The 26,113-nt window shown below is 45.1% G+C and overlaps 1 protein-coding gene across 1 annotated transcript in view; it reads left to right on the top strand.

Annotated features, from left to right (window-relative positions):
• Positions 1-539: 539 nt before the first annotated feature.
• Positions 540-26,113, top strand: part of LOC119449730 (uncharacterized) — an 85,527-nt gene continuing 59,953 nt past the window's right edge. The window contains exon 1 of the mRNA XM_037712974.2: positions 540-2,671. The gene's annotated coding sequence lies outside the window, so the exon portion shown is untranslated. The remainder of the gene's footprint in view (positions 2,672-26,113) is intronic.

Here is a 26,113-nt window from a genome sequence, read left to right on the forward strand (position 1 = left end):
AGCGGTCCGAAGGGCAAACCTCTCATCTTTGAATGGTGGGCAGGCCCACAACAGATACTTTAGAGTTTCTTTTGTGTCACATGTATAACAATCGTCATTGTCCGTTATTCCACTAAGAAATGAACAGGCGTTAGTAAAAGCAACATCTATTCCTAGGTGACACCGATGTCGAGTAAGCACGGACAAGAGTTGTCTTAAAGCGAAGCTTTATATGTATAGGTGAAATCGTGTATGGCTAGACGAGATCGCCTGTGCACAGAAAACGATCATCATCAGCAATGACTCGAGCGTCGTCGTCTGCTCCCGCAGCTGGTTCGTTGGCGCCCTTTGGATTTGCGCTCGTGCTCGTGCTCGGCACGCGCTCGTGCCACTGCTCCCACGTTCGTCTTCTTCTACAGCTGGCTGCGTTGCCGCTCATCCTTCCAGCGTAGAACTTAACTTCTCTTCTTTCGTCGTAATGTGGAGGCCGCGTTTACAAGGGTATGAGCCATTGCTTAAGGGGGTATGAGTCATTCTTTGTCTTACCGTGACGGACAGATTTAATTTAGAATCAATTTAATTTCGAAGAATCGCAAGCGGCAACGGCGGGCGAATGCTGCTAACAACGCCGCCGAGCAAACTCGAGACATCGAACGCAAGCGACAACAGCGGACTGCGGGCATGACCGTCAGTGACGTCGTAGTCTCCGTCGCAGCCGATTGTGTGTGTAACCTCATAATTGAGAAATACTTTAATCAACACTAGGGATTAACCTAGTGATAAACACCTGGGGCTACAGGTTTCTGCTTCGCTGGTTAATCATCTTCACGGAGTTGAAGGGCCGACGAATTCTTTTTCATATATAGGTCAATTTGGCGTGTAGACGGCGGTTAGTGAACTCCCATTAATTCATTTAAGACTATCGCCTGTGACCGTTCTCGTCAACGGAATCGAAGAGCTTTCGACTGCTCCGTATGCCGAACGGCCAGATTTGCCGCCATTTTCCGTGTCGATGATACAGCTTTGGCTATGGTAAGAGTATACTTGTTATGTGCCGGTACTTTAAAGTGCAACGTTGCTTCGCTGCGTAGGAGGCCTCAAAATATGCTGTTGCGTTTCCGAAGAACACGACTGTTGAAGATGAGTTACGACAATATAAAGCACGCTAGTAACCCCAGAACCGAAAAGAGGTGTTATAGATTACTTTTAATCAGTCGGGTTTCATTTTATAATGACGGTGTACTCTGGGCACTTAACGTTGCATAAAGCTAACTGCGCGCGCGGAACCTTTAGATTTCGTTTCCTTCCGTGACCCATAAAGCTCAACTCATCATTATTGCTACGCTGACTTTGATACCTCAAAATGCTTATTGCTGCGAGGGGAAGCGTTATGCAAGACCCTTAGTATCGTTTCTGACATACTGGAGCGAAGTTTCAATTGTGGCTAGCTAAGCAGACCAATTGCTAATTATAGCGTTATTTACTACTATACAAATTACTTTTAACTCAAGTACCGCTTCGTTATTATTTCTATTAATGCAACCTCGGCGCTCAGAAATAAAGGTGACTAAGTTGTTCTAGTTTCCTTGATGTGGAATGTGTTCGGCTTTCCGCGGGCAATATTCGTAGTGGTCTTAGCGGTTAATCTTTGTAGCGCAACCAACGCTACAAGGATTGGTTTGGGGATAGCCGGCTGTAGAGTAGCCAGTTCTGTCAACTGCTCTGAGATAATATAAAGCAGAACGACGGCCCATTAACGTGCCCCAATTCCGTGCCTTTTGGCAGAGGAGCCCGAAAGGCACGTCCAATGTCGCATTGGATGGTGGCACGTGCCTTTGCACCCACTACTTTCCCGAAATTTCCGAGTGCTTTCTCCCTCTCTCTCTCTCTCTCATTCTCATTGGCCGGTATGTAGCAGCAGACAGCGCGCCGCGCGCAAACGGAAACCCAGCAGCACCTTGGCCCGGTATCGATCCCGAGCACACCGCGTCGTCGTCCCAGTGTTTTTGCGGCCCTGGCCACCCAGCTACTTGTTGCCAGACTCTAGAGGTGGCGCTGCAAGCCATTCTGCTGCCACCTTCGCTGCCGCGCTCTTCCTCCTTTTTTTTTCACTCTTGGGGAAGAGAGCTGCCCAATCCCGGCGATTCTCCCCACGCGTCGTCGTCCCTTAGTCGGGACACGCTCCGCAGCGGCGCACTCCTTTCCCATTGGCGGGCCCCGCTTTGGGCACCAATTTTTGTGCGCTTGGGAATGAAAACGCCATCTCTCGGTGGATGCGTGACCTTTAAGGAAGCTCTTGCGCCACCTTCATCGCAGAATTTCTCGTCGCGAAATCACGCCGATAGATGTCACCTCATTTGCAGGAGCGCCCTGCTGAAAAAACCGAGGTTGAGAACGGGTTTTCCGGACGCTTCGCCTCGGAGTCGGTGTCGCTGGTGGACTCGAGCTTCAACTCTTCCCCTTTCGCGCCGCCGCCGTTCGCTCCGCTGTCCGGGCCCGGGGTGCCTCGCCGAGGAGAGATAGATTCGAACGCCGCGCTCTCAGGTGTGCGCCGACGAACGCGGGTGGCTGGGCTGCGCCTCCGTGTTTCGGAGCGGCGGATGACGACGACTAGGACCCTTCCTGAGCCCGCTTCGGACCTCCTCTGCTAAAGTCCGGATGTTCTCGTCGGTGCCGCGGTCTTGCAACAAAGGTACGCTGGGCCCTGACTTGGCTCGTTTCTTTTCGCCCGTTTTGTTCGGTCGCCAGACGCGAGTGTCATCAACGTCATCTTTTTGAGTAAAAAAGCACGAGGGCTGAAACTCATACAGAACTTGGTGATCTGCATACCACGGCTGATGCTTGTCCCGAGACTTGCAGACGAGAGCTAGAGTGAAAAGGAAGTTTTCGCGCCTTTAGTGGAGATGGGTGTCAGTGTCGTTGCAAGTATGCTTGATTCACTTTACAGCCAGCCTGCCTCAGGTAAGTAAGTACATGGATGAACCATGTAACATAGGAAGGAAAGAAATTGCTGCTGGTCGCAGTGTAACTGTATAGCTCCAGCGGTTGACACCTGAGTGGCAGTGAGCAGAAGGAGCAGGATTGCGAAATTGCAGGACAGGTAGAGAGGATAGCTAAAATGATAGACAAGGTCATGAGAAAATGAAATTTATATTATGTTTGCGACTAATCTGCGTCAAGAAGAACACGCAATTTTGTGAAGGCCACCCTGGTGAACCGCGCGTCTATCGTAAAAAGATGTTTATACATGTATAGTGTCTTTTCTGTTGATTCTCTTATATAAAACTGCCGGTTTCAGATGAGCGCATGGCACCTTAAGAAATAAACATCGTTGTGGCAACAAAAAACGTTTGACGTTAGAAGATATGAAGTTAGTATAGCACAACTTGGTGTCTCATGAATCAAGTTTTATAGGGCAGTCATTTCTGGGCTGCTTTTCATGGGTCTCACGCCATTTGGCGCAGGAAAAAAATATTTGAAATCCGAAAGGGATAACAATGTTCGCGCTGAGGATTTCAGTGCTCTATCGTATTCAGTACAACCTGGCAAACTGTTCTCTTCATTCGTTCATTTATTGTTTATTCCTCCGTCAATTCAGTCTTAACTGTTCATGAAAATTCCCCCTTTTTCGACGTTGATGATAATAAAATGAGAGCGTGAATTGTTCTCTAAACGTGTGATCTTTATTACACTCTGGTGGCAGAGTTTTTATCATCCGTGACCAATCTGGTCGCACCAAGAATGCTTGCGAGATCAGGGTGTTATTTCTGTGATTTGAGTTCGTGCTCTCTGACCTGGTCGATTTCAACGATGGTGTTTTAACCTCCGGGACTTTAGCGTATATGTGACGTCTGCATGAAAAAGTTCATTGTAGTCCAGTCCAGTCGTATAAGCAATAATCGAAGCAGTAATACAGTCCTTGCTGCAGGCGAGATCTTTTGTTACCAGTTTCTCAAGGCCAAAGAATACGGACGCCTAAAATTTTACTCCCAATTTATTTATTTATTTATTTATTTATTTATTTATTTATTTATTTATTTATTTATTTATTTATTTATTTATTTATTTATTTATTTATTTATTTATTTATTTATTTATTTATTTATTTATTTATTTATTTATTAAACAGCCTTTTGACGATGCACTAAGGCGTTTCTCCGGTAACAAAATAACGTGCGTACGCGAAAACGTTTTCAAGCTTGGCGATTCGAAGCAGAACCTAAAAAAAAATTTAAAAAACCTTTTAAAAGTGCTAGAGACATACAGCATTTTGAAATATATTGGGCAAATATGAGCAGAAACAAACTTACTCCTTTCAACCATATCTTCTTCTTTTTAGGGTTTTACGTGCCAAAACCAGTTCTGATTATGAGGCACGCCGTACTGGCTCCAGATTGATTTTGACCATCTGGGGTTCTTTAACGTGCACTGCAACGCAAGCACACGGGCGTTTTTGGATTTCTCGTCCATCGAAATGCGGCCGCCGCGGCCGAGATTTGATCCCGCGATCTCGTGCTCAGCAGCGCAACGCCTTAGCTGACTGAGCCACCGCGGCTGGTGCTTCAACCATATAGTACTGCGAACATTTGATAATAGAAAAATGCGTTCTTTAAACATTGATGCAACCTTAAGCTACATGTTAACAATCGATCGTGAAAACTTAGTGCTCGAGAAAAGTTCACAATTTCACGGTTAGAACCACTTTTCGTCACACTTGTAAGGAGCGTCAGCGCCTGGAAATATTTACGCACAAAATTATTCTTGCCTGCAATCTTGCCGCTTATTTTAAATAATCTGTAGCTCCTTTTTATTAGTTTAGCTTAACATTTATGTGCTACCTCGTTACACAGATATACGTAGCATCAGGTTTCACAAACTTTATTTACTTATCAAAATGTAGAGGTGCTCATCGGGACAACGTGCAATCGCCAAAATGGTGGCTATGTATAAGTTTGCGGGAACTGAGCTTTCCCGTGTAGTAGCCCATTCATTGTGTTGGGAAATGTGTTGCCGTGAGTTTATTGTCCTGTAGTGCATGTCAGTAACCCATAAATTAATGCTCATTGTATGACTATGTACAAATAATTGCGCAACGATGAAAGAATGAACTTGCGAATGCGATCCTGCTTTTTAATTTTACCTGGTTATGCTTAAAATAGAAGCGACGTAATTAAGCACTGTAAGTACCGCTTATATGCTCAAAACAGACACCATTGAACGCTTGATAATGAAAGTTCAGATGCGCTCATGGCAGTTACCAGGTTTCGGAGTCGGCACAAGAGCACCATTAGTAACGGTTGCGGCCTTTTTCTAGTTAGTAACGATTGATAACGTTACCGTTACCAACCGCAGTTAATAAAACGTTAATAAGATATGTGGCAGCTAGTTAGTAACCACTACAACGTTTATTTAAAGAGTGTATAATATATTTGGTTCTATGATGAGCGTGTCTGAAAATGTTGCCGCTATACGACGTCGAACAGAAACAAGGAATACGTACAGTTGGCTTTAAATATGAGCTGCAGCATGGTGCCCGTGGTACACTTCCACACTACAAGAACTGCCGAACTGCGAACTAATAGAACATGCGAAGCACACAGTCGAGGTGTGCATGTTTGTGTACGCGACTTGTTCTTTTTTTTTTCGGTCCTGCCGGATAGTACGTGGCTAGGAAACAGTTCAAACATTAAAGGGACTCTAACAAGAAAGACTAAATCAGTTTAGACTGTTAAAGCATTGTCTGAGAATACGTTTCCTTAGAAACGATTCCAGATAGCCGCAGAACAGCCTCGCTCTTTGCTACAACGCTAACGGTCAAGGAGTGTAGCGTTGATAGATGTCAATACATTGTGATTCGAAGTGATTTCACACAGGCTGGCTAGTGTTTCGGCAGGTGAACCTACCTTTCAGAAAAGCAAGCCTCATCATCATCCTTTGGCGTTTTCTTTTTTCTATCCAGTTAGTGGTGCGGCATCACGGGGTGTCGCTGGTGGCGGGGACGATCTGTAACTTTAAAAAAAGGAAATCAGATACATAGTAAAGGGAATGAGCCTTTCGTATTGGCGTTTGCAAGAGGTACAGATTACGTCTGTATTTATTCGCCTCTTCAGTATATGCTTTACATATTGTCAGTGCCAACAGCGCCATCGCGTGACGGCATCCCCTTACGCAGGTACAATTCTGGAGCTGGACACTGAGATCCCGCCATGCTGGCGTTTTGAAACAGTCAGAAAAGCGGTACCAGCTCTGTGAGCCCATCGGAACTGACAAGATGGCGAATTCGACAATATGGCAGATTTTTAATCTGCGGATCTGTTTAAGGTCAAGGTTGATCCCTACGGAGCGATGGTGTTTGCAGTTTCGAGCGAAGTTGAAACAAAATAAAATTTCTCAGCTAGGCAGGATTAGAGCCCGGATGCCCACGGTCCGAAGACGACCGTCATAACCACTAGGCTATGCACCCACGCTTGCAGAACATGCATTTATGGGAAATATATGATTGCTTTGTGCCGACGATTGTAACACAAACTTTCTATGGGCGACAGAAAGAGGAAATGAGAGCGAGCGAGAGGTGGGATTTGAACCCGGGTACTCACGGTCCGAAGGCGAGCGTCATACGCACTACGCTATACACCCAAGCTTGCATAGCTCCGCTGTTTTATGAGATTTCACAAGCGTGGCTTAAATTTTTAAAGCGTCTGGAAGAGCACCCCGGTGTCAAACTAGCCCGCCGAGAATCACAAGGCCTTTTTGATAAAGATATGTCCACCTGTCGATAGCGGCGTTTACATAAATGCGACAAGTGTCACGTCTCATCGCATTTCTAGCGCATCACATTCGTGTAAACGGTGGTAATGCGCTAGGAACGCCAATCGCATTGATCTTACAGGAGAGGGCATAGCTTGAAACGAGGAATGTCGTCTCGCGCAATGCGTATGAACGATAGCGTATTTCATTGAAGGAGAGAGAGAGACGGTTGTCGCCGCCCGCTCTCCTCTATACTCAACGGTGGAACGCAAATAGCTGGACACAGGTTCCAGATTGTTTTGGACAAAGGAAGAGGCGCCACACGTCAACGCTGCCGCATAGTAATTACCATGATGCGTCAAAAAATACTACACGCTATTTCCGCATTCAAAGAAATGTGGCTTCACCCTGGTTCCTTAGGTTTTTACTGCACTACATGTAATTCAGTTATGTAGCTCACGCGTAATGGTGAGTATTACTCAAATCTTCACCTTACTGCGTAATTTGTCTCGGGAAGGCAGAGTTCGGCGAAAGCAAAGAATAAGAAAAAATAAACTTGACCGGGAAGTAACTGAAGCAGCCCGCGAAACACTGAAAACTAAGAGTAAGACGAAACTTCAGTGAAGATTTCAGACACGGCCGGGCTTATTGCTTTGTGACACCGACTTCGTTCGCTTAATCGAGTTGCGCCGACAGGATATACAGCTACACCGCACGGAGAATTCTCTTCACGTTCTGGCTTCCAGTGAGGAGAGTGGACATTAGGCTCTCTCCTTGGGCGACGCCCGAGGGTAGCAGGCCACGGCCGTTTGTGATTCCTGTCGCTGTCAGCCGCAACAAAGAACCGTAGGGAACGAACGAGCGACCAAGAGCTGCGCCGCAAGCGAATAATCGAAGTAAGACATTTACGCTACTCGCCGTGCGGCGAAAATCAAAGCGAGAGATTTACATTAACATTAGCTCGGCTCTAGGAAAAAAAGAAGGAAAAAAAAAGAAAGAGAACAGCGTGAAAACAGTCGAGGTGTGCATGTTTGTGTACGCGACTTGTTCTTTTTTTTTTCGGTCCTGCCGGATAGTACGTGGCTAGGAAACAGTTCAAACATTAAAGGGACTCTAACAAGAAAGACTAAATCAGTTTAGACTGTTAAAGCATTCTCTCACAACAGCATATTGTCGTTCACTTTGCGGTACGAAGTTAATTACTATATACAAGAGAAAACGAACATCAAGCTCCGATTTTTCGAATCTCGTGCCGAAACCGCAGCTCCGGCATGTCAGTAAGACGTCACGGATTTCACAATATTTTTTTTTTCGTATCGGGGCGATGCATTGTGAATGTGTTGCTACGCACGACCACTTTGCTGAAGACACTGTGTCATGTTGGACGGGGTGTCCGACGTGCCGACTTTCGTGAACTCAAGCGACACGAACATGAGCATGGGTAGACGTCACCAGCTTTATGCTGTGAGAAATAATAGGATGCTAAGTCGGTACTACATCTTGCGGCGACGAATCGCTCCTTTATTCACGTATAAATTCGAGTCGTAAAAGCCCGTCACGTTCGACCTCCACGTATGAAGCGCTTGTGAATGATCGCGGTATGTTTCTGGTTCCACGGTAAACGCACTTATCTTGTCAATGTTCCTAAAGAAACTTCCAGTCGTGTACAATTCGCGGTGATATACTTTTCTCTTCGTTAAAAGTACAGTTACTTAATTTGACAAGCACGGTGTGTCGCAGTTCTCTCCGGTAATGAAGGTTCCTGATAACTCAGGTAGTCAGCGCGGTGAAGCCAGCGATCGTTCGGAGAGTTTCCGATCGTGTCGGGTTTTATTGGTCATGCGTTTACAGCTAATAAAACGCTAGAACGGTATGACCCGTACCCGACGGCGGTAAATTACGACGCCTACGTGTGCTGCCATCATCTTCGCGACCTGTTTCTTTTGTTTTGTTTTTCTTCCTTCCGCTTTGTGTTTTTTTTTTTCGCTAATGTTTACCTTCCCGTCACTTTGATTGCCTCGTTCGAATCGTTTTTATTGATGAAATGTATGCTTATCTGTTTTATTTTGTGATATGTTAAAAAGCAGATGTTCGCGCACAAATGCGGCACAGGCCGTTCTCTATTTCTTGTAGAAGTAGTGCTTTACTTTTTTTAATTATTAATATTAAATGCATGTGTGTAGGAGAGATTGGCATTATGGGTGAAGCCGGCTACTCTTTCTCGGTTAGCCAAGCAATACATATCAAAGGTAGGCCTATTGATACTAACGTACAAACAAGGGGGATTATCGAAATAAAATGCATATGAAAGTCGGTACGCGATAGCGCATAGTTCGCAGACAGTGCGTTGCGACGTATGTCAGGTAGTGTTTTAATCCTCTTACGCATAACTCTGATAATTTGTTTCATTAGACATATACATTTACACACGTATATGGATGACTGTTTGTCTATACAACATATATACAATCCTATACAGCACAGCCTAAATACCATAACATTACAATGTAACTCTCAAAACAATGGTGGAAACGAAATGCTGCCGCATAAATACAAGGCTACTGGGGAAAAAAAGGAGAATTAGGGATGTTTAGGGCATATTAGGAGATCTCGGTGAACCACTTAGCTGTGGTAGGATGACACTATACAGATATGTATGCAGCAAAGCTAAAAAGAATATGTAAAAATATGAAGCAAAATGCAGAGCCCTTCCACTACTGTGAAGATGGAAGCCAGTTGGAAGACAAAGATAGATGGGGCTGCTGTAGTGAATATTGCTATCGTGAACTTATAAATGATCATTATTACTATATTGAGCGTCTTCGGCATGTTCGTCAAAGAGCAAGGAACACCGGCGTCTAATTTTCTCCCGGCGCGATGGCCAATCAGTGCATTTGCTGCGCCAAGTCCGCCCCATCGTCATAGACTAACTAGCGTATGAGCCACAGCGTTCATAGCCCCGGCACACTGCACGACAGCGTCATGATCCTGTGAGATCTCTCCCGCTCCTGCTCTCGGCGGCTTATACCCGCATATCCAATGCGGGTATGCGCCACACGTGATTTTATTATCGTTAATCGTGACGTAACTGACCAGCATGTAATGTTATTGATGTCATGACCTATCAGGCATGTTAGTCATACATTCGTACCCTTCCATGCCAATGTTGGTGTATTCCAAGTGAACGAGACGCCACAAAATTATTGCCTACTTCCGGTGTATACACGGACGCGATCTCCTGGAACCTAGCCCTTCACAGCTTCGCTGTAAAAGTAAAAGCAGAGAACTAGAGTGCATAATCCTACGACTCGCATTGCTGGAACATTTATTACGTAGTTCATACTTCAAAAATTGCAGAGTTGTATTCCGCGAATGTTGCGAATTGCCACTTCCGTGACGTTGTGCGTTCACCACTATGAAGGCTATTTATTTATTTATTTATTTATTTATTTATTTATTTATTTATTTATTTATTTATTTATTTATTTATTTATTTATTTATTTATTTATTTATTTATTTATTTATTTATTTATTTATTTATTTATTTATTTATTAGCAGTGGAGGGTTCCGTATTAGTTTCGACCACCTAAGATTCCTTAACGTGCACTCAAAGATGTCTACAAAATCGTCTGTCACTGTTATTCATTCATCCTTAATTGGTACATCAAAAACCCTTAGCAAAAACCCTTAGTAAAGGAGCATATAACATGAGATATGCATATGCAACAACTTTGGGGATTTATTATAACAAGAAGCCCGTACGAACAGTATGAGCCATGCATGGCATCGCATATTTATGCCGCAATGGCAGAACGCCACTGCCACTGAGCCACCATCGTGGGTCAATATCCTCTTGTCAGCTTTGAAACCCTTCCTATGCAGACGCGCCTACGCGTTACGTCACACCTATTGCGTAGCGCGCTGTCAATTGGGGTCGGTGGCCAATGCTGTGCATACTTGCTCAATTTAACGCGGAAGCATAACCACCTCGAAGAAGAACGGAAAACTGACTACTCGCTCTTCCGGCCCCGTGTATACCAGGCTTTTCCTTTCATGTTGAACATTTAAAAGAAACTGTCATATCTAGGCCCCTGCCGTTTTTGTTGAGGGGCTACGTAGCTAGGCGGACACTATAGCATCAGGAAATAAATTGAAACAGTTTAACGCTAAATTTGCAAAATAACTAAACTATGATAACTGTTTAATTACTACCTTTACGGGACGTGTTGTATTTGCGAAATTGAAGTCGAGGAATAGTCAAGTCGTAAACTGGTCTGCGCGTTTCGTACGAATTAAAAAGTAGATATTAAAATTAAAACAATTTAAAAACACAATTGTCGCGCGACTGACCACTCGAGGAACTTTGCGTTTGTTCGCGGGCTTCTTTCACGCTCGGAAAAACACTTTTATGTATAGCACGTGTATTGAGCAACAGAAAGCTGTATCGGAAGTTTTTCATGTTGCTCTACTATTTTCTCATTGACACTTTTCGCCTAATTATAATATTTGAGAAGTTGATGAACAAATTAGGACTAATTACCTAATTACGCTGAATACAAAAAAATAAACAGAGTATCTCCAAGTGACGGCAAACAACATTACCTTGGTTCAATCCAGCTACGTGGCATTTGCATATTTTGAAATGTTGGTGCATGATATTTGGGACACCCTGTACATAGTCGCAAAAGAACGTTTTGTGGTGAAATCATTCCATCGCCATGTGAACACCGCGAAGCAATTTCTCGCACCTGACGTCCGGCCAGCTGAGAAGACAGATGGCACGGAACGCGAGAACGCCTAACAATCTCGACACCAGCTGCTGTTGGCCACAGAGAGCGCACTAATTTCCAGCCCCGCCTCCCGTGAAGTTGAAGCCATCAGCTAACAACGGGACAACGCAATGTTTGTTCTTGCGGAGGCCGCGCAGACGCATCAAAGGCGAGGAGAAAGCAATGCAGTATACCATTATCGTACAAACAACTGCCACCACGAGAAAGCCTGAGAAGTGCCAGAGCGATAGAAAAGGGGTTCTTCGGGAAGGAGGTAAGCGCTAGTGGACGACGATAAATATAAAGGAAATAAACGGGTGATAGAAGCTCGGACAGGGACTTAACGTGCTCGGTGGTCGTGGTCGACGCCTTCCTTGCACCGGCTCTTCGCTTTTTTTTTTTTTTTCTTTTTCTACAACGTTCTTCGCCGTCAACAAAGCGACCGCCGCCACTTCCGACCATGTCCCATTGCTGCGCACACATCTTCGTTGATGCCGGGCTTTTACCTTCGACCAGCCGTTTACTTCGCTTTGTCTACCGCCCGCTGCGATAGAGTGTCAAATGTTAATAAAAAAACACAGGCTATAAATGTATCCAGAGAAAAGGGGGTAAGTGTCCGCACAATAATTGAAACAGAAACAAGCTGCCTGCCAGCTGCAATTTATGATTCTCAATCGAGAAAGTGTGAAAGGCCGTATGTGACATCTCAGGAAGACCGCTGTCCTTCGATTCTTTCAAGTCCTTCTGTGTGCTGAAGGACGTTGTTAAGTGCGCACTATTGTGCAAGCTTCCTCAGGCCGATTGGTAAAGCTGACCTCACTTTTAAGCGGCACGTATACTTAGCCGGCGTGCAGTACTTTGTAATGAGGTCCTAAAGTAAAGATGAGAGTGAAAGGGAAGTGGTAGGTTATAAGCATGATGATCGAGGAGGAGGAAATCTTTGTAACTCGGATGGTTCTTGTCTACATGTTTTAAAACTTGTACCTATAGAGCAGCGCTGCAAAGTTGAAACACATGTAGGGACGAGAACAGCACAGACGAAGTGCACCTAACAAATGTTTATTAAAACAAACAGGAGGCGTACATCGTGGGTAGCAATGCCACGCGCAAAGATTAATGCGCAAACTGAACATGCTTGACACGTCCCTGTGAGTCCCTGTGTTTCACACCCCGCAAACTGAGTCCCTGTGCTTAAACTTTGCAGCGCTGCTTTACAAGTACAAGTATGGTATTGCAACTAGCCCCAACGCGAGCCTTAATCAATCATCTAAAAATTGATACGCAGAAGGTCACACGCGCCTTTCTTCTTAGTCCTTTTTTTTTTACCACTCTCTCCTTTGTCATTTTTTTATTGCAGTACAGTTTGATGTTCTGTGATAACGCCAACGCGCACCACCGAGCATAAGCCGCATATTGGCGTCACCTCAACGTTATAAAAGTGGGCTAATACGCTAGATCTCTCCAGTGAGCCCCGCGATCCAATTGAGTCGGATATATGCGGCCATTTAATTTGCATGCCGAACACGTGGGAATCATCTGAACAGCCTCAGGGCTCCGGGGGGAGGCTTAGCGACTGCGCAACCGGAGTTCTTTCTGCAATATAGTTGTCGGTGAACGACTGCTCTGTGCCTTCCATGGCGTGCCGTTATTCACCAAGTGCGGGGATAAAGAAGCTTGACGTTTTCGTGCAACACAAATTTCGCATCACTGCTCTCTGCGTGGTATATATAGTTGCGACCCGGTTTGCGTCTGTGCAGTCGAAATGAATGCGTTGCAAAAGAGGCGCTGTCTGTCCGCTAATCCGTGGACGTCGGCGAGAACGACAAGCCTCTTTGCATAGCGCTGAGTACATTGCCTATGTTCGGCGAAGCATCCGCTCATCCGCCGCTATACAGTTCAACTCCACCCGCCTATTTTAGCTGTTCCCGAGAAAACGTGTGTAACGAGCGGGATGCACCCTGCACTGTTTCGTATGAGCTTTATAGACTCGAGTATGACTCAACATATTGTTTCTGAGCCCCTCAGTCAGCAGAGACGACCATCTTCTTTTGCTGCGGTGGACGTTATGGGTTTGGATGCATTCATCTAGGCGTCGTCGCGTGTTGTAACGCCCACCGAGAAAGGTTTCTTTTCATATTGTTCCGGACGATTGTCTCATTGAAAGTTTGATCTGCCAAGGTCGATCCACATAGGTCGCGAAGCTTCGGGCGAAAAGCGGTTCAGAGCCAATTGTCACCGACATCAGCAAGGGTGGTTATGGGAGCAGCGATTGAAGCGCGACTATGTTTGGAGGGAATAAACACTGGGAAAGAAAAAAAGCGTTTTTAAATTAAAGCGAGACGCAGTTAGATTCATTCAACGAAAATAAAATTCCTAATTAATTTTATATATGCATGGCGAGAAAAGATACAACTGTATTTTACTAGATCATTATCAATATATACCTTTTTCCAGGGCCCACCGTGAGAGCACCCATCGATAGCGGCGGGCGTTGACGCCGCTATCACTTGCAATGCCATGCAACTCTTGGAGTGCGTGGAAAGGGGCACTCGTAAAGTTCACCTGTTACAATACGCCCCCCTCACATGTGTTGTGTTGCATGTCGACGTTTGTCTGAATTAGGTGACGCGGGTAGTTTTATTGTTTCTTAACCTGTGCAGTCAAAAGTAGTGAGTTGCGATCGTCAGATACTTCTTTACTTTAGTTGTTTTCGTGCAACAGCGCTGGCCGACGGGCTTGGCGTCCGACGAAAGGACGAGCACTCTACGCAATCTACGCCCAAAAAAAGTGTTCGTCGGCCTCCAAAGAAAGTATGTTCTGTGCAGCGATGCGATTTCGACACCCGTACGGCTGATCTTTTCCGGCATCGCTTTTCGCGCTGAAAACTCGGAACGGTCATGAAGTCGAATGGCGGGGCATTTGAATATACAGCTCTAATGGCAGGCCTCCGAAAACAAATTTCGCGCCTATGAGAACAAAATGACGTCACTTCTGTATTTGACGGATATGACGTCAAATTATTTTTTCTTCCGCCGGAAGTGTTCCCTCCTCACACAGATGGCGCTAAGCCCCATGAACCGGCGGTAAGCAACCATGTTTTGAACGTATGGGCTTCTATGGAAGCTTCGCTACAGGTATATCTACCTTGGATCTGCTATGTGATTTTACTGCGACAGACGCTAAGAGCTCGGAACTAGTCTTGCCGTCGTTTCTGCTGCACATGTGTCGTCGTGTCGTCCGGCCACCTCCCAACTTCAGCTTCAATCTTCCCGTATTGCGAAGAAATGGGAAAGTTTCACCGCCACCGCCACTGGAAAGGGGGTGGAGGGTGGGGGGAATGAAGTCGGGATCCTACGGAAACTTGCAGTTGCACGAAAGCCGGACGCACACACATATCTCTTAACCCGTGTAAATAATCTTGTTGACATTCAGTCGATTTCATAACGAATTTCCACAGCTGTCGATAAAAATTTTATAATGAAGTTTTTGAATTTTCATCTATAATATTGTAAGGACTAGGCCTGATTCACACAGCCAACATCCGCCCCATGACTTCAAGGTTCACGGCACCGGCATCCGTCATGAGATTGCGCTTCCTCTCCAGTTTCTTCTCAAAAACGGGGCGATGAGGGCATTAAGGGCATAGGACAACGTCACCAACCACAGAAAACAGCGGATGATGCACCGGAAGGCAAAGCTGCAGATTTCGATGTGCGGCAGCTCGGCATCAACACTTCTCAGCACACCATCCTACGCGAATTTCGGAGAGGATTCCTCAACCATACTAAAAGCGCAAACACATTGGTGACACCACAATACGCTTTTTATTAACAGAGACGGACTCCCCAACTTCTAAGAACTGCGGAGCTCATCCATCGAATAAACACGCTCTGTGCGAGTGCCTATTTTGATGTCGACTGCAAAACGAAGGCCTCTCCCAGAGATCTACAATTACTCCTCTCATGCGCTAGCTGATCAGAACTTGCGCCTGCAAATTTCCTAATTTTATCACCCCACCTAATTTACTGCCATACTCGACTGCGCTTCCCTTCCCTTGGTACCTACTGTCTAACTTCAATGGTTCACGAGTTATCTGCCCTATGCATTACATGGCCTGCGGAACCCCGGGTTTTTTTTTTCGTTTTTTTTTTCTTTCTCTTTCTTAATGTCAACTAGAATGCCGGCTATCCCCGTTTGCTCTCTGATCCACATTGCTCTCTACCTTTCTCTTAACGTTACGCTTAATATTTTTCGTTCCATCGCTCCTTGCGTGGTCCTTAAATTGGTGTCAACCTTCTTTGTTAACCTGCAAGTTTTTTGCCTCGTATATTAGTACCGCTAGAGTGCAGTGATTACACACTCTTCTCTTCAACAACAAGCGGTACGCTCCCGGTCATGATTTGGTAATGCCTGCCGTATGCGCTCAAAACCATTTTAAATTTATTGTTCTGTAAATCTCCTTCTCATGATCAGGGTCGCTTGTGATCATGAAGTGGAAGTGTCTCGCCACCCCTACCTTGAGAAAGACAGTACTTGCAAAATTGCCACCCAGCAAGCGCACCGGCAGCAGGAAGCAATGAACCACTCCCCCGCGAACGTTAGAAAAATTATGGTGGCCGCTTCATGCGCAGCGCATCAAGATCTTGCTGGGTCAGGAGACATGAGCTGCCAGGAGGCCCGGAAAGAGAGAAGGAAAACAAGAGGTGAAACGCAGAGAGGCTAATCAGATGGTTGGCTTCTCTGCGCGGGTGTATGGGGTAATGGCAGAAAAGATAAGAAAACAAGAGAACAATATATATATATATATATATATATATATATATACACACTAGAGCCTTAGTCTCTATGGATGGGACTAATACATATTATGTATCTCTCTCTCCGGCATTCTGTTTGTGAGGTGAAACTTGCGGGGAAATGCTATATCATGACGACCGCCGGTGCCGGTACAGTGACGGGGTGGGGTGGAAGACTGCTGCACAAATCAGGACTTGGGTAAATGGGTTAACGGGTGAATGGAGTGAGAGAGAAAGACAAGGAGGTTAGCCAGTGTAAATACCGGCTTGCTACCCTGTACTGGGGAAAGGGGTAAAGGGAATGAATAGAATGGAAAGTGAAGGACAATGCGCAGGAACAGCGCTCAAAGCAACACGTCTTCATTCGCCGTTTATTCTACAGCAACGACAAAGACAACACGGGACACGCGTTCTCATGCAGCACTTCTTTTTGCTTTTATATAGGCGCGTGTTCTAATTCAGATGTTAAAGTTGTATGGAATCAGCTAGCGCAACACAGGGGTAATTGGAGATCACAGGGAGAGGTCTTCGTCCTGCAGTGGACATAAATAGATGATGATGATGATGATGATGATGATGATGATGATGATGATGATGATGATGATGATGATGATGATGTGAAATATTGGTCACCTAACGGCGACTTTCGGAAGGGTGACGTCAAAATAGTGGCATGCAATATCGGTCTAGCGCCTAAGCGAGCACTGAGAGCGGAGAAGATTGCATCGCTGAACATTAGAGAGCTTTAGAATTGGGGACCCACGAAAATTGCGGGCCGCATGTGTGCGTGTACAGAACCCAAGCCAAACTTGGGTTCTTGCGTTCGCGTTGACCCAAGACCCCAAAATCAAAAACTAGCGTGGGTCCCCAAGCCGTCTTGGGTCGCCCTCGCGGGCGACCAGAAATCGCGAGATAGCTAAGAGGGACATACGAGCCGCAGCCATCCAAATCTCGTATCGCTCAGTAAATTCGGTTGAAGAGCAAACTTGCCGTGTTCCGGGTAATTTTCGGCATCTTTAGAGGCAGAAGGCCCAGGGCAACGCAAAAAGATGCTAGCTGAGCTCGGGTCGGAGTCATTTGACCACCCTTGGCCTAAAAAGACCAGGAACAAGTCGTACAAATAATAACATAGTCATTATGTTAATTACAAACTATTCCAAGACTTTTTTAATGCATTCCTTTAGGTTTCTCTTGTATCAAGACGCTTCTTCTTTCTTGTTTTTTCTTTTCTTTTTCGCTTTCAAGCGCCTAATATTTTCCTTACTGCGGCGTCCCGAGCGCGCAACCCAGCGCTGCCCTTGTCCCAATTCTAAAGCTCTGATGCTCCTCCGAACCCAAGAGCAATCAACGCAGCGCGGCTTGAGGCCCCAAAGTCTTGGGGGCCCCAATTCTAAAGCTCTCTATTGTCGTTCTGGTAGCAAACGTCGTCGTCGCATCGCTACGACAAGCGAAGACGAGCATCGACGAGACTTACAAGTAAGACGAGAACGGGTGCGTGTTCTCGGTGCTTGTAGAAATGAAGGGAGACGCCAACGAGACTCACTAAAAGTGCAAATCTCTCTCCATCACTTTCTCTCTCTCTCGGAAACGTGGCGAGAAGCTCCTCCTGCCATCACTAACCCCCTGCTTGTTATTTCCTAATAAATATGAATTTATACTGCAGTCTGTAGATAAAGGCAGTCTGTATAATCGTCTACCAGATGTCCATAACAGACATCTTCTAGACGACTGACCTTGTTTATAGACTTGTATTTTGGGCGATACATGTATATGGTCTATATGTTCTTTCAGTATACAAAAGTCGCTAATAAGTCTGATTCTGTAGAAGACTATAGAAGTAAATTGACAAAACGACTAAGGCCGCAAGTTCTCAGTCTGTCATTGAATAACCAACTGATGTGACCAGAAAAATTAATTTGATGCGTGTCCTACACCAAGCGTAAAACAAAAAAGCCGTGGGCGTTTCCATTTACAAGAACAACCACACCAATTGCTTCACCGTGAGTCCGGCGACGCTTGCTTTTTCACTTGATGTCTGATGATGTCGAAGAACATCGTTACGTATCTAATGGCATTGGCGACGTATTCCTGGTTCAAATTAAGTACAAAGGAGTCTACACCACACTTACTCAAATCTACATCAATCCTGCATGGTGCCATGAGAAAAGATATGGAGAAATTATTATCGCTTAGCTCGGTGAATTACACTCTCAATGCGGTCCTGCATACTATGACAATACCAGATATAAAAATACGCTGATGGTCTCACCAACCAGGGGATAATTAAAGCACCAGCCAACCCCCACAAAATATTTTTCGGCATTCTGTGCTGAAAGCCTAAATTCATTTTTTCTGGTCATGTCGATTGGTTATTCACTGAAAACCCGTGAACTTGCGGCCTTAGTCGTTTGTCGACTTACTTCCATAGTTTTCTAAAGACAAGCCACTCGAAACCAAACTAAAGGAATCAGACTTCTTAGCCACTTGTGTATACTGAAAGAATATATAGACTTTATATCGCTCAAAAAACGAGTCTATAAACAAGATGAGTCATCTATAAGACGTATGTTATGGACATCTAGTAGACCATTATACAGACCGCCTTAATCTATCTACAGACTGCAGCATAAATTCATATTTATTAGGAAATAACAAGTAGAGGGTACGCGCAGACGCGGTATACGAGAGCCAGAAACTTGCATCATGATCCTGAATGGCGCTTACCTTGTGCGTGTGCGCCCGACGCGGTCACGACGCGTCGTTCGTCTATGCAGGATGGGCTTCAAGCAAAGTTCGTACAAGGTTTGCGTTAAGCCATGGTGTACGTTAAGCTTTGCTCGTATTTGCGATGGCGATGTGGTTATGCGGAGTGTATACCTATACAGTGCGCCGGCAAGGTTACGGCGCCTGCAGGCCCGATTTTTGCGGATTGTATGTGTACGCAAAGCTTCTGCGCAAGCAGTGCAAGGTGATCACGCGATCTCGAGATTTGGAGATTTGCGCAAGATTGCACACGCCACTGGGATCACACATATTTTTCATTTATTTATTTAAAGAACCCGCCACATAATTTTCGCGCACTTTTCGTATCTCGCTAAATCGTTTAGAGCAGCATAAAACGAATGCGAGCGCACGACACAAACCAGGACAACTGAAATATGCCACTGCGTTCTCGTTGTTCTCATAGCCACTTAACAAAAAAAAGAAGCTATCTAACTGGTAAAGTGCATGTAGACATATTACAAACTAAGTTTCCTGTATTGACTGTTCTCTCTGTTTTTCTTTAGGCTAATATATTAATTTCCTAAAATGTTCGATGAAATGTTATGCTGGTAGAAAATTTAACGACTTTGGTAGTCTATAATAAATGGTCTACAAGAATGCACAGACATACGCGGAGGATTCTGGCTAGTAGTTTTCAGGTGCATTTAACATGTTGCAGAAAGGGCATCGTGTGAGGTGTAAGAGTATACTACCAAGAACCTAAGTCTGGATATGGCGTCCCTGCAATAGCAGACCTACCAGAGTGATATAAAAATTTAAACTTGTTTAGCCTGTACTGACATCACATTTCGTGCATAAAAAGATCTCAGGTTCACCGAAGCTCTGGTAAAACGCTTCAATTAAACGTTATGCAAGGAGACGCACGATGCTTGCCATTTCATCCAACTATGCGCAGGGGTCTGTACTCGTTCTTTCATCACGGAAGTTCCGTGTCACTTGGCTTCGCGTTAATGCGTCTGTAACTGTTCGCGTTCGGCACCGTGTCTTGCACCAGTGCGCATGCCTGTCCTGCAAGGCGTTTTTCGTCTGCTACAACACACAGCTGCAAAAGCCACACGCTCCCACAAGATGGATCCTTACGTGCTCGATCTTATCTATAGGCTCTCCTACCCAAGCCAATGCGACCGACGTGACCCATGCGACCGCGTGATTCACTTTGGTCCCCGGGATGGGCCACAGTTACCTCGGTAAGGAAGCTGGGGCTGAAAGCTGTGTTTTCCTCAGATAAATATGCCCTTGAAGACGGGTACTTGCTGCATGGAGGATATTTGGGTACCGTGCGTTTGTTATTTCATTGCGTGATTCCGTAGAGTACAGCGCCGGTCACTGGGACATCTGTTGGTGTAGTATAGACGGGGCTACATAAATCGATTCGTCTGCCTGTCGACCGACTCGGCGGGAAGCGCACCCAAAGCAAACAGCAGAGGCAAAAAAAAAAAAGCTTCGAATTAAAAATACAAATACGTTCAAATAAGAACAACTTGTTAGACTTCAGTCGGCCACATACCCCAAATTTTTAATTACCGCAGGTTAGGTATAGTAGCAGTCACAAGTTTGAAAACTACTCCCTTTTACCAGGATGACTGCAACCAAAGGAACTTGCTGGTCGGCACACTGAGCGGACTTGGATGAAAAAGTCAGAACGAAGTGAAAATACAATGAAAATTATTGGGAAATGCTTTGTGCAGGCACTGGGCAGACGTGTCTCAAAGCGACAGATTAAACAATATAGTTTAAAAGCTAACGCCAAGAAACCAAATCGGCACGCTCAATAATTATTTTTTGAAGGCTTTCCGTCAACTAAGCGTATATTTTTTTTTTTTTCTGTTTCGCATAGTCAGCACAAAGCCTTAGATATTGATTAGGCATTGCAGTTCTCTCTCTCTATCTCTCTCTTTCTCTGAAAGGATAAATTGAATGGATGAGGAGAAAAGGAAGAAGGGAGAGGGAGGGACGAAGTCCTAGAATGAAGCGGAAGAAAGACTGCCTCGAAAATTTATTTCTCCACAGCGATTTGCACCGACGATTCTGATTCGTCTTATCCGGTTTCCCAAGAGCCACTTTTTGGTGCTGATGTTTTGCTTCTCAATTTTCCATTAGCAACGAGAGAATCATAATGTGAAGCGAAAAGCGGTTGTACTTTACTGGAAAGTAATTATGAAAAAGAATCGTGCAGTTTCCTCAATGTCGGCGATGGCTTAGCCCTAGAGTATAGCAGGCACTCTTATCTACAAAACGCATCGCAAAATGAACTAACTGCACACAAAAGCAGACTCACCGCGAACGCGTTTCGATACGACCGTTTAGCGAAATTGAAGCTCAGGCCTCAGAGAATGTGTCGAATCTCTCTGTACGTTTCCGTAAAGGTAAGACAAAAGAATTTGGAAGCGACTGGAAAGTTAGTGGTCCCTCTTTTCAACACGTTGAGCAAAATGGATTTTTGGGTTCCGATTTAAAAATGAAATAAAAGCATCAGGCCCAGCCCGAGAGACACAGCTCTAAAAAGAAGAAAAAAAAAACTTAAATTGTAGGGTTTCCCTTCCCAAAACCACCATCTGATTATGAGGCACGCCGTAGTGGGGGACTCCGGATTAATTACGACCACCTGGGGTTCCTTAACGTGCACCCAATGTTCAATAAAATGTACAATAAAATGTATTCAATGCCTGTTATCCTTCTTCATCAGGTTCATATCTTGAATTACTTGTCTGATCATCTATACGGCCTTTTGTCCGTTCGTCGGTCAGAGTCTTTCACGAGAGCCAAACAAGAGCATACGAAAGACGGGTGCTAACAAAACCGAACTTCTGATGTTCCGTCAGGCTGCAGAAAGAGTATGACAAAATTTGACAGTCGTTTATTTTCAGAAAGCTTGTTTTCAGAACGTTCCAAGCTCGGGTTTGCAGTTTCCAAGCTGCTGGTTCCAAGTGCGCCGCTTCGCTCTTTTTAAGGCCTAACAAGAAACAACTCGCAACAAGAAAATCCTTATTGCCAACGGTGAGGGCTCTCATACATGAAAGCTTTCATTCGAGAATTTTCGGAATATACACAAAGGGATCGTGGAATCACTGCACTTTGAAGCGATCACGTGGGCAGCGCGCTGGGATTAGATGGGACGCCGCGTCACTCCCTTTCTTAATTTTTTTATCTTCCCTTGGCGCTAGCGTAGAAAAAACGAAATGAGGTTCACATCTTCCATTAAGGAATCAGCCATGTGTTCCAGTGGTGCATTCGATATTCTAGCAGTGGCGTCGATTGAGTGCCGCTCGTAAGATGTAAAGAGCCTAGGCTCCACCACGGCTGATGTTCTTTTTGCTGAGGACAGTGCCAGAGACAAAAGGCGAGAGGCGCAGAGCGCTTGTGTCGCCTGATCCCTGGTTCTTGTCTGTCGCGCTGTTCAAATTATTAGTCGCGGCCAAGTGCTTCAAGCCGGGATTCTTACTGAGCTGTTCTCTTTTATTTACGACGACAGGTCTACACGCTCCTGCTATAATTAATGCCATGGAGAAGAATCTACGAGTAAAGGACGACCAGTGGGAAAAGGGGGGGGGGGGGGGGGGGGGTGCTTTGCTGTGCGCGCCGCCCAGTGCACTTAACGAGAAGCATGCAAGCCGAGGAGCAGGAAATGTTCAACGCACAAGTTGCTAACGCGAACGTTACCGACGTCTTGCCCTTAAGAGACGCGCACTTGGCAGCTGTCAATGGCTGACCTCTGTCAGCACTGGCAAGCAGTAAATGTCAACATGTAAACGCGAAAGGATGTGCGCCGGGGTTATAATTCGTTACAGCTATCGCGGTGAATGTACTGCTGACTGCGCAAGACTGACGGGCAGTATACCTTTTTTTTATAATGAGGATGTTTTCCGTTGATAAAAGAGAGTTTTATTCTATCCGCAGATATTTTTTTTTCAGCTTACGGAATACCGGGACAACTGGTGGCACCAGCATTCGTAGGGACATGTCGAGTTGCTTAGGTAGATGCCACTTTAGTGGCAGCAGACCAATGGATAATGACACGTTGTAACTGCGAACTTGTTTTATTGTAAAATACCCATTTAAAGTCCTACTGAACTTCATGCTCATGTCTGGACCGCCGCCAGCGACCATGCCACTAGCGGTAGCGACGATGAAAAAAATATTTAGAGTGCAAACCTTGTGTTACGTGCGACCCAGTGACACGGGCGAACCATTGACTACCAAAAACTGCCTCTTCGCCCTTACGGACTCTGCATGATCCAGTTTGCATGAAAGTTTCAGCGGCGGTCAAACGGATCAAAGTGCGTGGTCATCCATAGTACCTGGGCAAAGGCAGATTTTGAGAAGCAAAATTTCCCGGCAAGTCCTCAGATTTCTTTCTGGGGACTTCTGGGTCGGCCAAACGGGAAAAAGAAGCTCTCGTCATTGTTCAACTAGTTCAAACACAGCTTGTTAGGAACCCTTTTGTATTTCGGGGGCGTCCTCACTGAACGAAGAACAGAAAAAAAAGAAAGAGTCCTCATGCGTCGATGCTTCTCGCTAGCCACACTTTTATACCAGTAGCGATATAGAACATAGGTAGTATAGTTATAGTTGACGTAGGAAGCTTTAGCTCGGGGCGAACTCCTATTCCGTCTATTTAAATACATGCAAACGCAGAAATAATTTTGCGAGACAACGGCAGGTTAGATTTGAATGAAATCGTTGCATTTGACGGAGAACGTTACTGTAGCAAGCAGAAGTTTGATTTCGAACCTCAAATTGTCGACTGAAATTTCCAGAAATTGGCAAGTTTAAATGAAAATCGAAGCATACATAAAATAGAAGGATAAAAAAGTTGTCACAGTTTCACTTGAAAGGCGAAGCATAAATTGCGATAGCAAATTTGAAGAGAGCTATACGGAGTAATGATAGCAGCTTTATCAGCTGTATAAACTTGGACATGCAGCAGCACCGGCAACACGCAGAACTGTTGTCGACGCCGTCGGAGTTTTGCCCGCGTTCGCTCAAAATTCGTGCGGCGTTGGTGACTGTTGTCGGAGCCTCTGATATAAATAGGCACTTGCTGCCGCAGCTAAACGTCGCCTCCCTTCCCTCCCCCACCCCCCTCCCCTCTTCCACAGCCTTTTGCGCGTCGGAAGAAGGTACGTTTACTCTACATATATGGTGATTGTAGAGGAGGAAAGAGACGCCTACTTCTGCAGCCCTTAAGGGAGCACAGCGCAGAACGCGCGTTTGTTCTCCGCCGTGCGTTCACTCCCCGTGAAAGCGCGCGTCCCTCGCGCCCTTTCACTCGCACATACAGCGTTCGGCGCGCGGCGACGATTTCATCTCCATTGACGTCATACGGAACCTCACGCCGACGGCGACGCCGAAGGCAGAAATCTGCTTTTGAGTGTCCATATAATTGCTATCGCAATAAAATAGCAGTTTACAAATTCGTACCTCTACTCGAAAACCAGATATCGCTTTTCTGTAAACTGCATGCGCTAGACAATTTAAGGTTGACAAACTTGGTATACGAATTTAAAGCTTGCGTCAATTTGTTACGATGTCAACGAGTGTTTTGCAAAGGTATTTCTGAAAAATTAGTGGTATATTTCAGAGTGGTGTATAATACATCGATTTTGCCCAGCATTGGGTGTATTGTTCGGTGCAGTTTACAAAATTGTGATATAGTTTTTTTCATTAGTATTATTATTGCTGAGTCACAGAGTTGGAAACTTGATACTTGACTTTCTTAACTTTTTTTTTTCATTTTTGTGATTTTCAACAATTTTTTTTAACTGACGCCCTAAATAAAAATACTCCGCCTACAGTCACTAAATTCTAACTTTCTTTTCTTTTAAATGCACCAAACCTCATCGAAATAAGTAGAATGGTTGGTGAGAAAAATTGCTTCTCCTTTCCCATGTATTTAGATAGCGAAAGCTTCCTCTTAATGCTCTTCGTTACTTGCCCACATACCTGTATGTAGACACGCTGATTTGTTTTTGCATTCACTATGACCTGCATGCAATTGCTAACGTCTGTAAAATTAAATTCCTCTAGCATTTCAAATTTAAAGTGCCTAAGATGTTAGAGTTTGTTAGATTTTTTTTTTTTGCTTTTTCTTTTACAAGATGGACATTTTCGTGCTCTTCGCGAAGAATCCCATATTCGGAACCATTTCCAGCGGCACAGCCGGTGTCTTAATGCAACCAAATCGCTGGTTTTCTCATCGGAAAGATGCAGTTCACAATTATCTTTTTTTTTTTTAGTTTGAAATTAATTTCTGCGGTTTTACGGGCCGAAGCCATGATCTCACAATTTTTCTTCAATCTTCCGAGCTGGAGCGTAAGCAAATTTTTGTGAAGCCTTTGGTTTGGACCCGCCACGCGGCTCCGAGTTTGCCGAAATAATCCTTCGCCTCGCTGTTCTCGAAAGGCTTAATTACGTCAGAAAACAACGGACAAAGCAAACACTCCGTCGCACCTCGCGTTCTTCGCGAACGCGCGTCGATTCGCTTCCCATCTCACTGACGTGAACTTTAATGAAGCTCCATCGCTGCATTCGCGCGTTGCTCGCTTAATTTGCCCGCGCTGCTCGCGTACTGCCGGCAGTTCAGAACTTTTAGCGCATTACTTGCTGGCTGCCGTGGCACAAATCCCTAGTGCAATGCAAAACAAGCCGTAAGTATGCGTTTCTTCTGTTGAGAATTTTTGCCACGTCTTCAGTTGGACAGGTTTATTTGTCCTTGTCTTCTTTTTCTTCTAGTCCAATTCCGTAGCAATCTGAAAGTTGGACATGGTGTTACTAATCAGGGGCAAAATTTGCGAAGCTCCTCGCTAAAGCCGATATTGCAATGGTTTTCTCATCTTATCGCTGGTGACCTGTCCTTTGCTGTATACGCACGCGGACGAACTAAAGCCGTAATTCGACAGCACCGCCTTCCATATTACTTGGTTGAATTGCAATTTTGCTGGTTCTAAACTAGGGCATAGTTTCGCATTGGTGCGCCGAGCACGAATTACGAGCACTCTCAGACGCAACTTGGAAGAAGAATTTTCGAAGCAATCGA

Source organism: Dermacentor silvarum, chromosome 4 (genome assembly GCF_013339745.2).
Source record: "Dermacentor silvarum isolate Dsil-2018 chromosome 4, BIME_Dsil_1.4, whole genome shotgun sequence".
NCBI lineage: Eukaryota > Metazoa > Arthropoda > Arachnida > Ixodida > Ixodidae > Dermacentor > Dermacentor silvarum.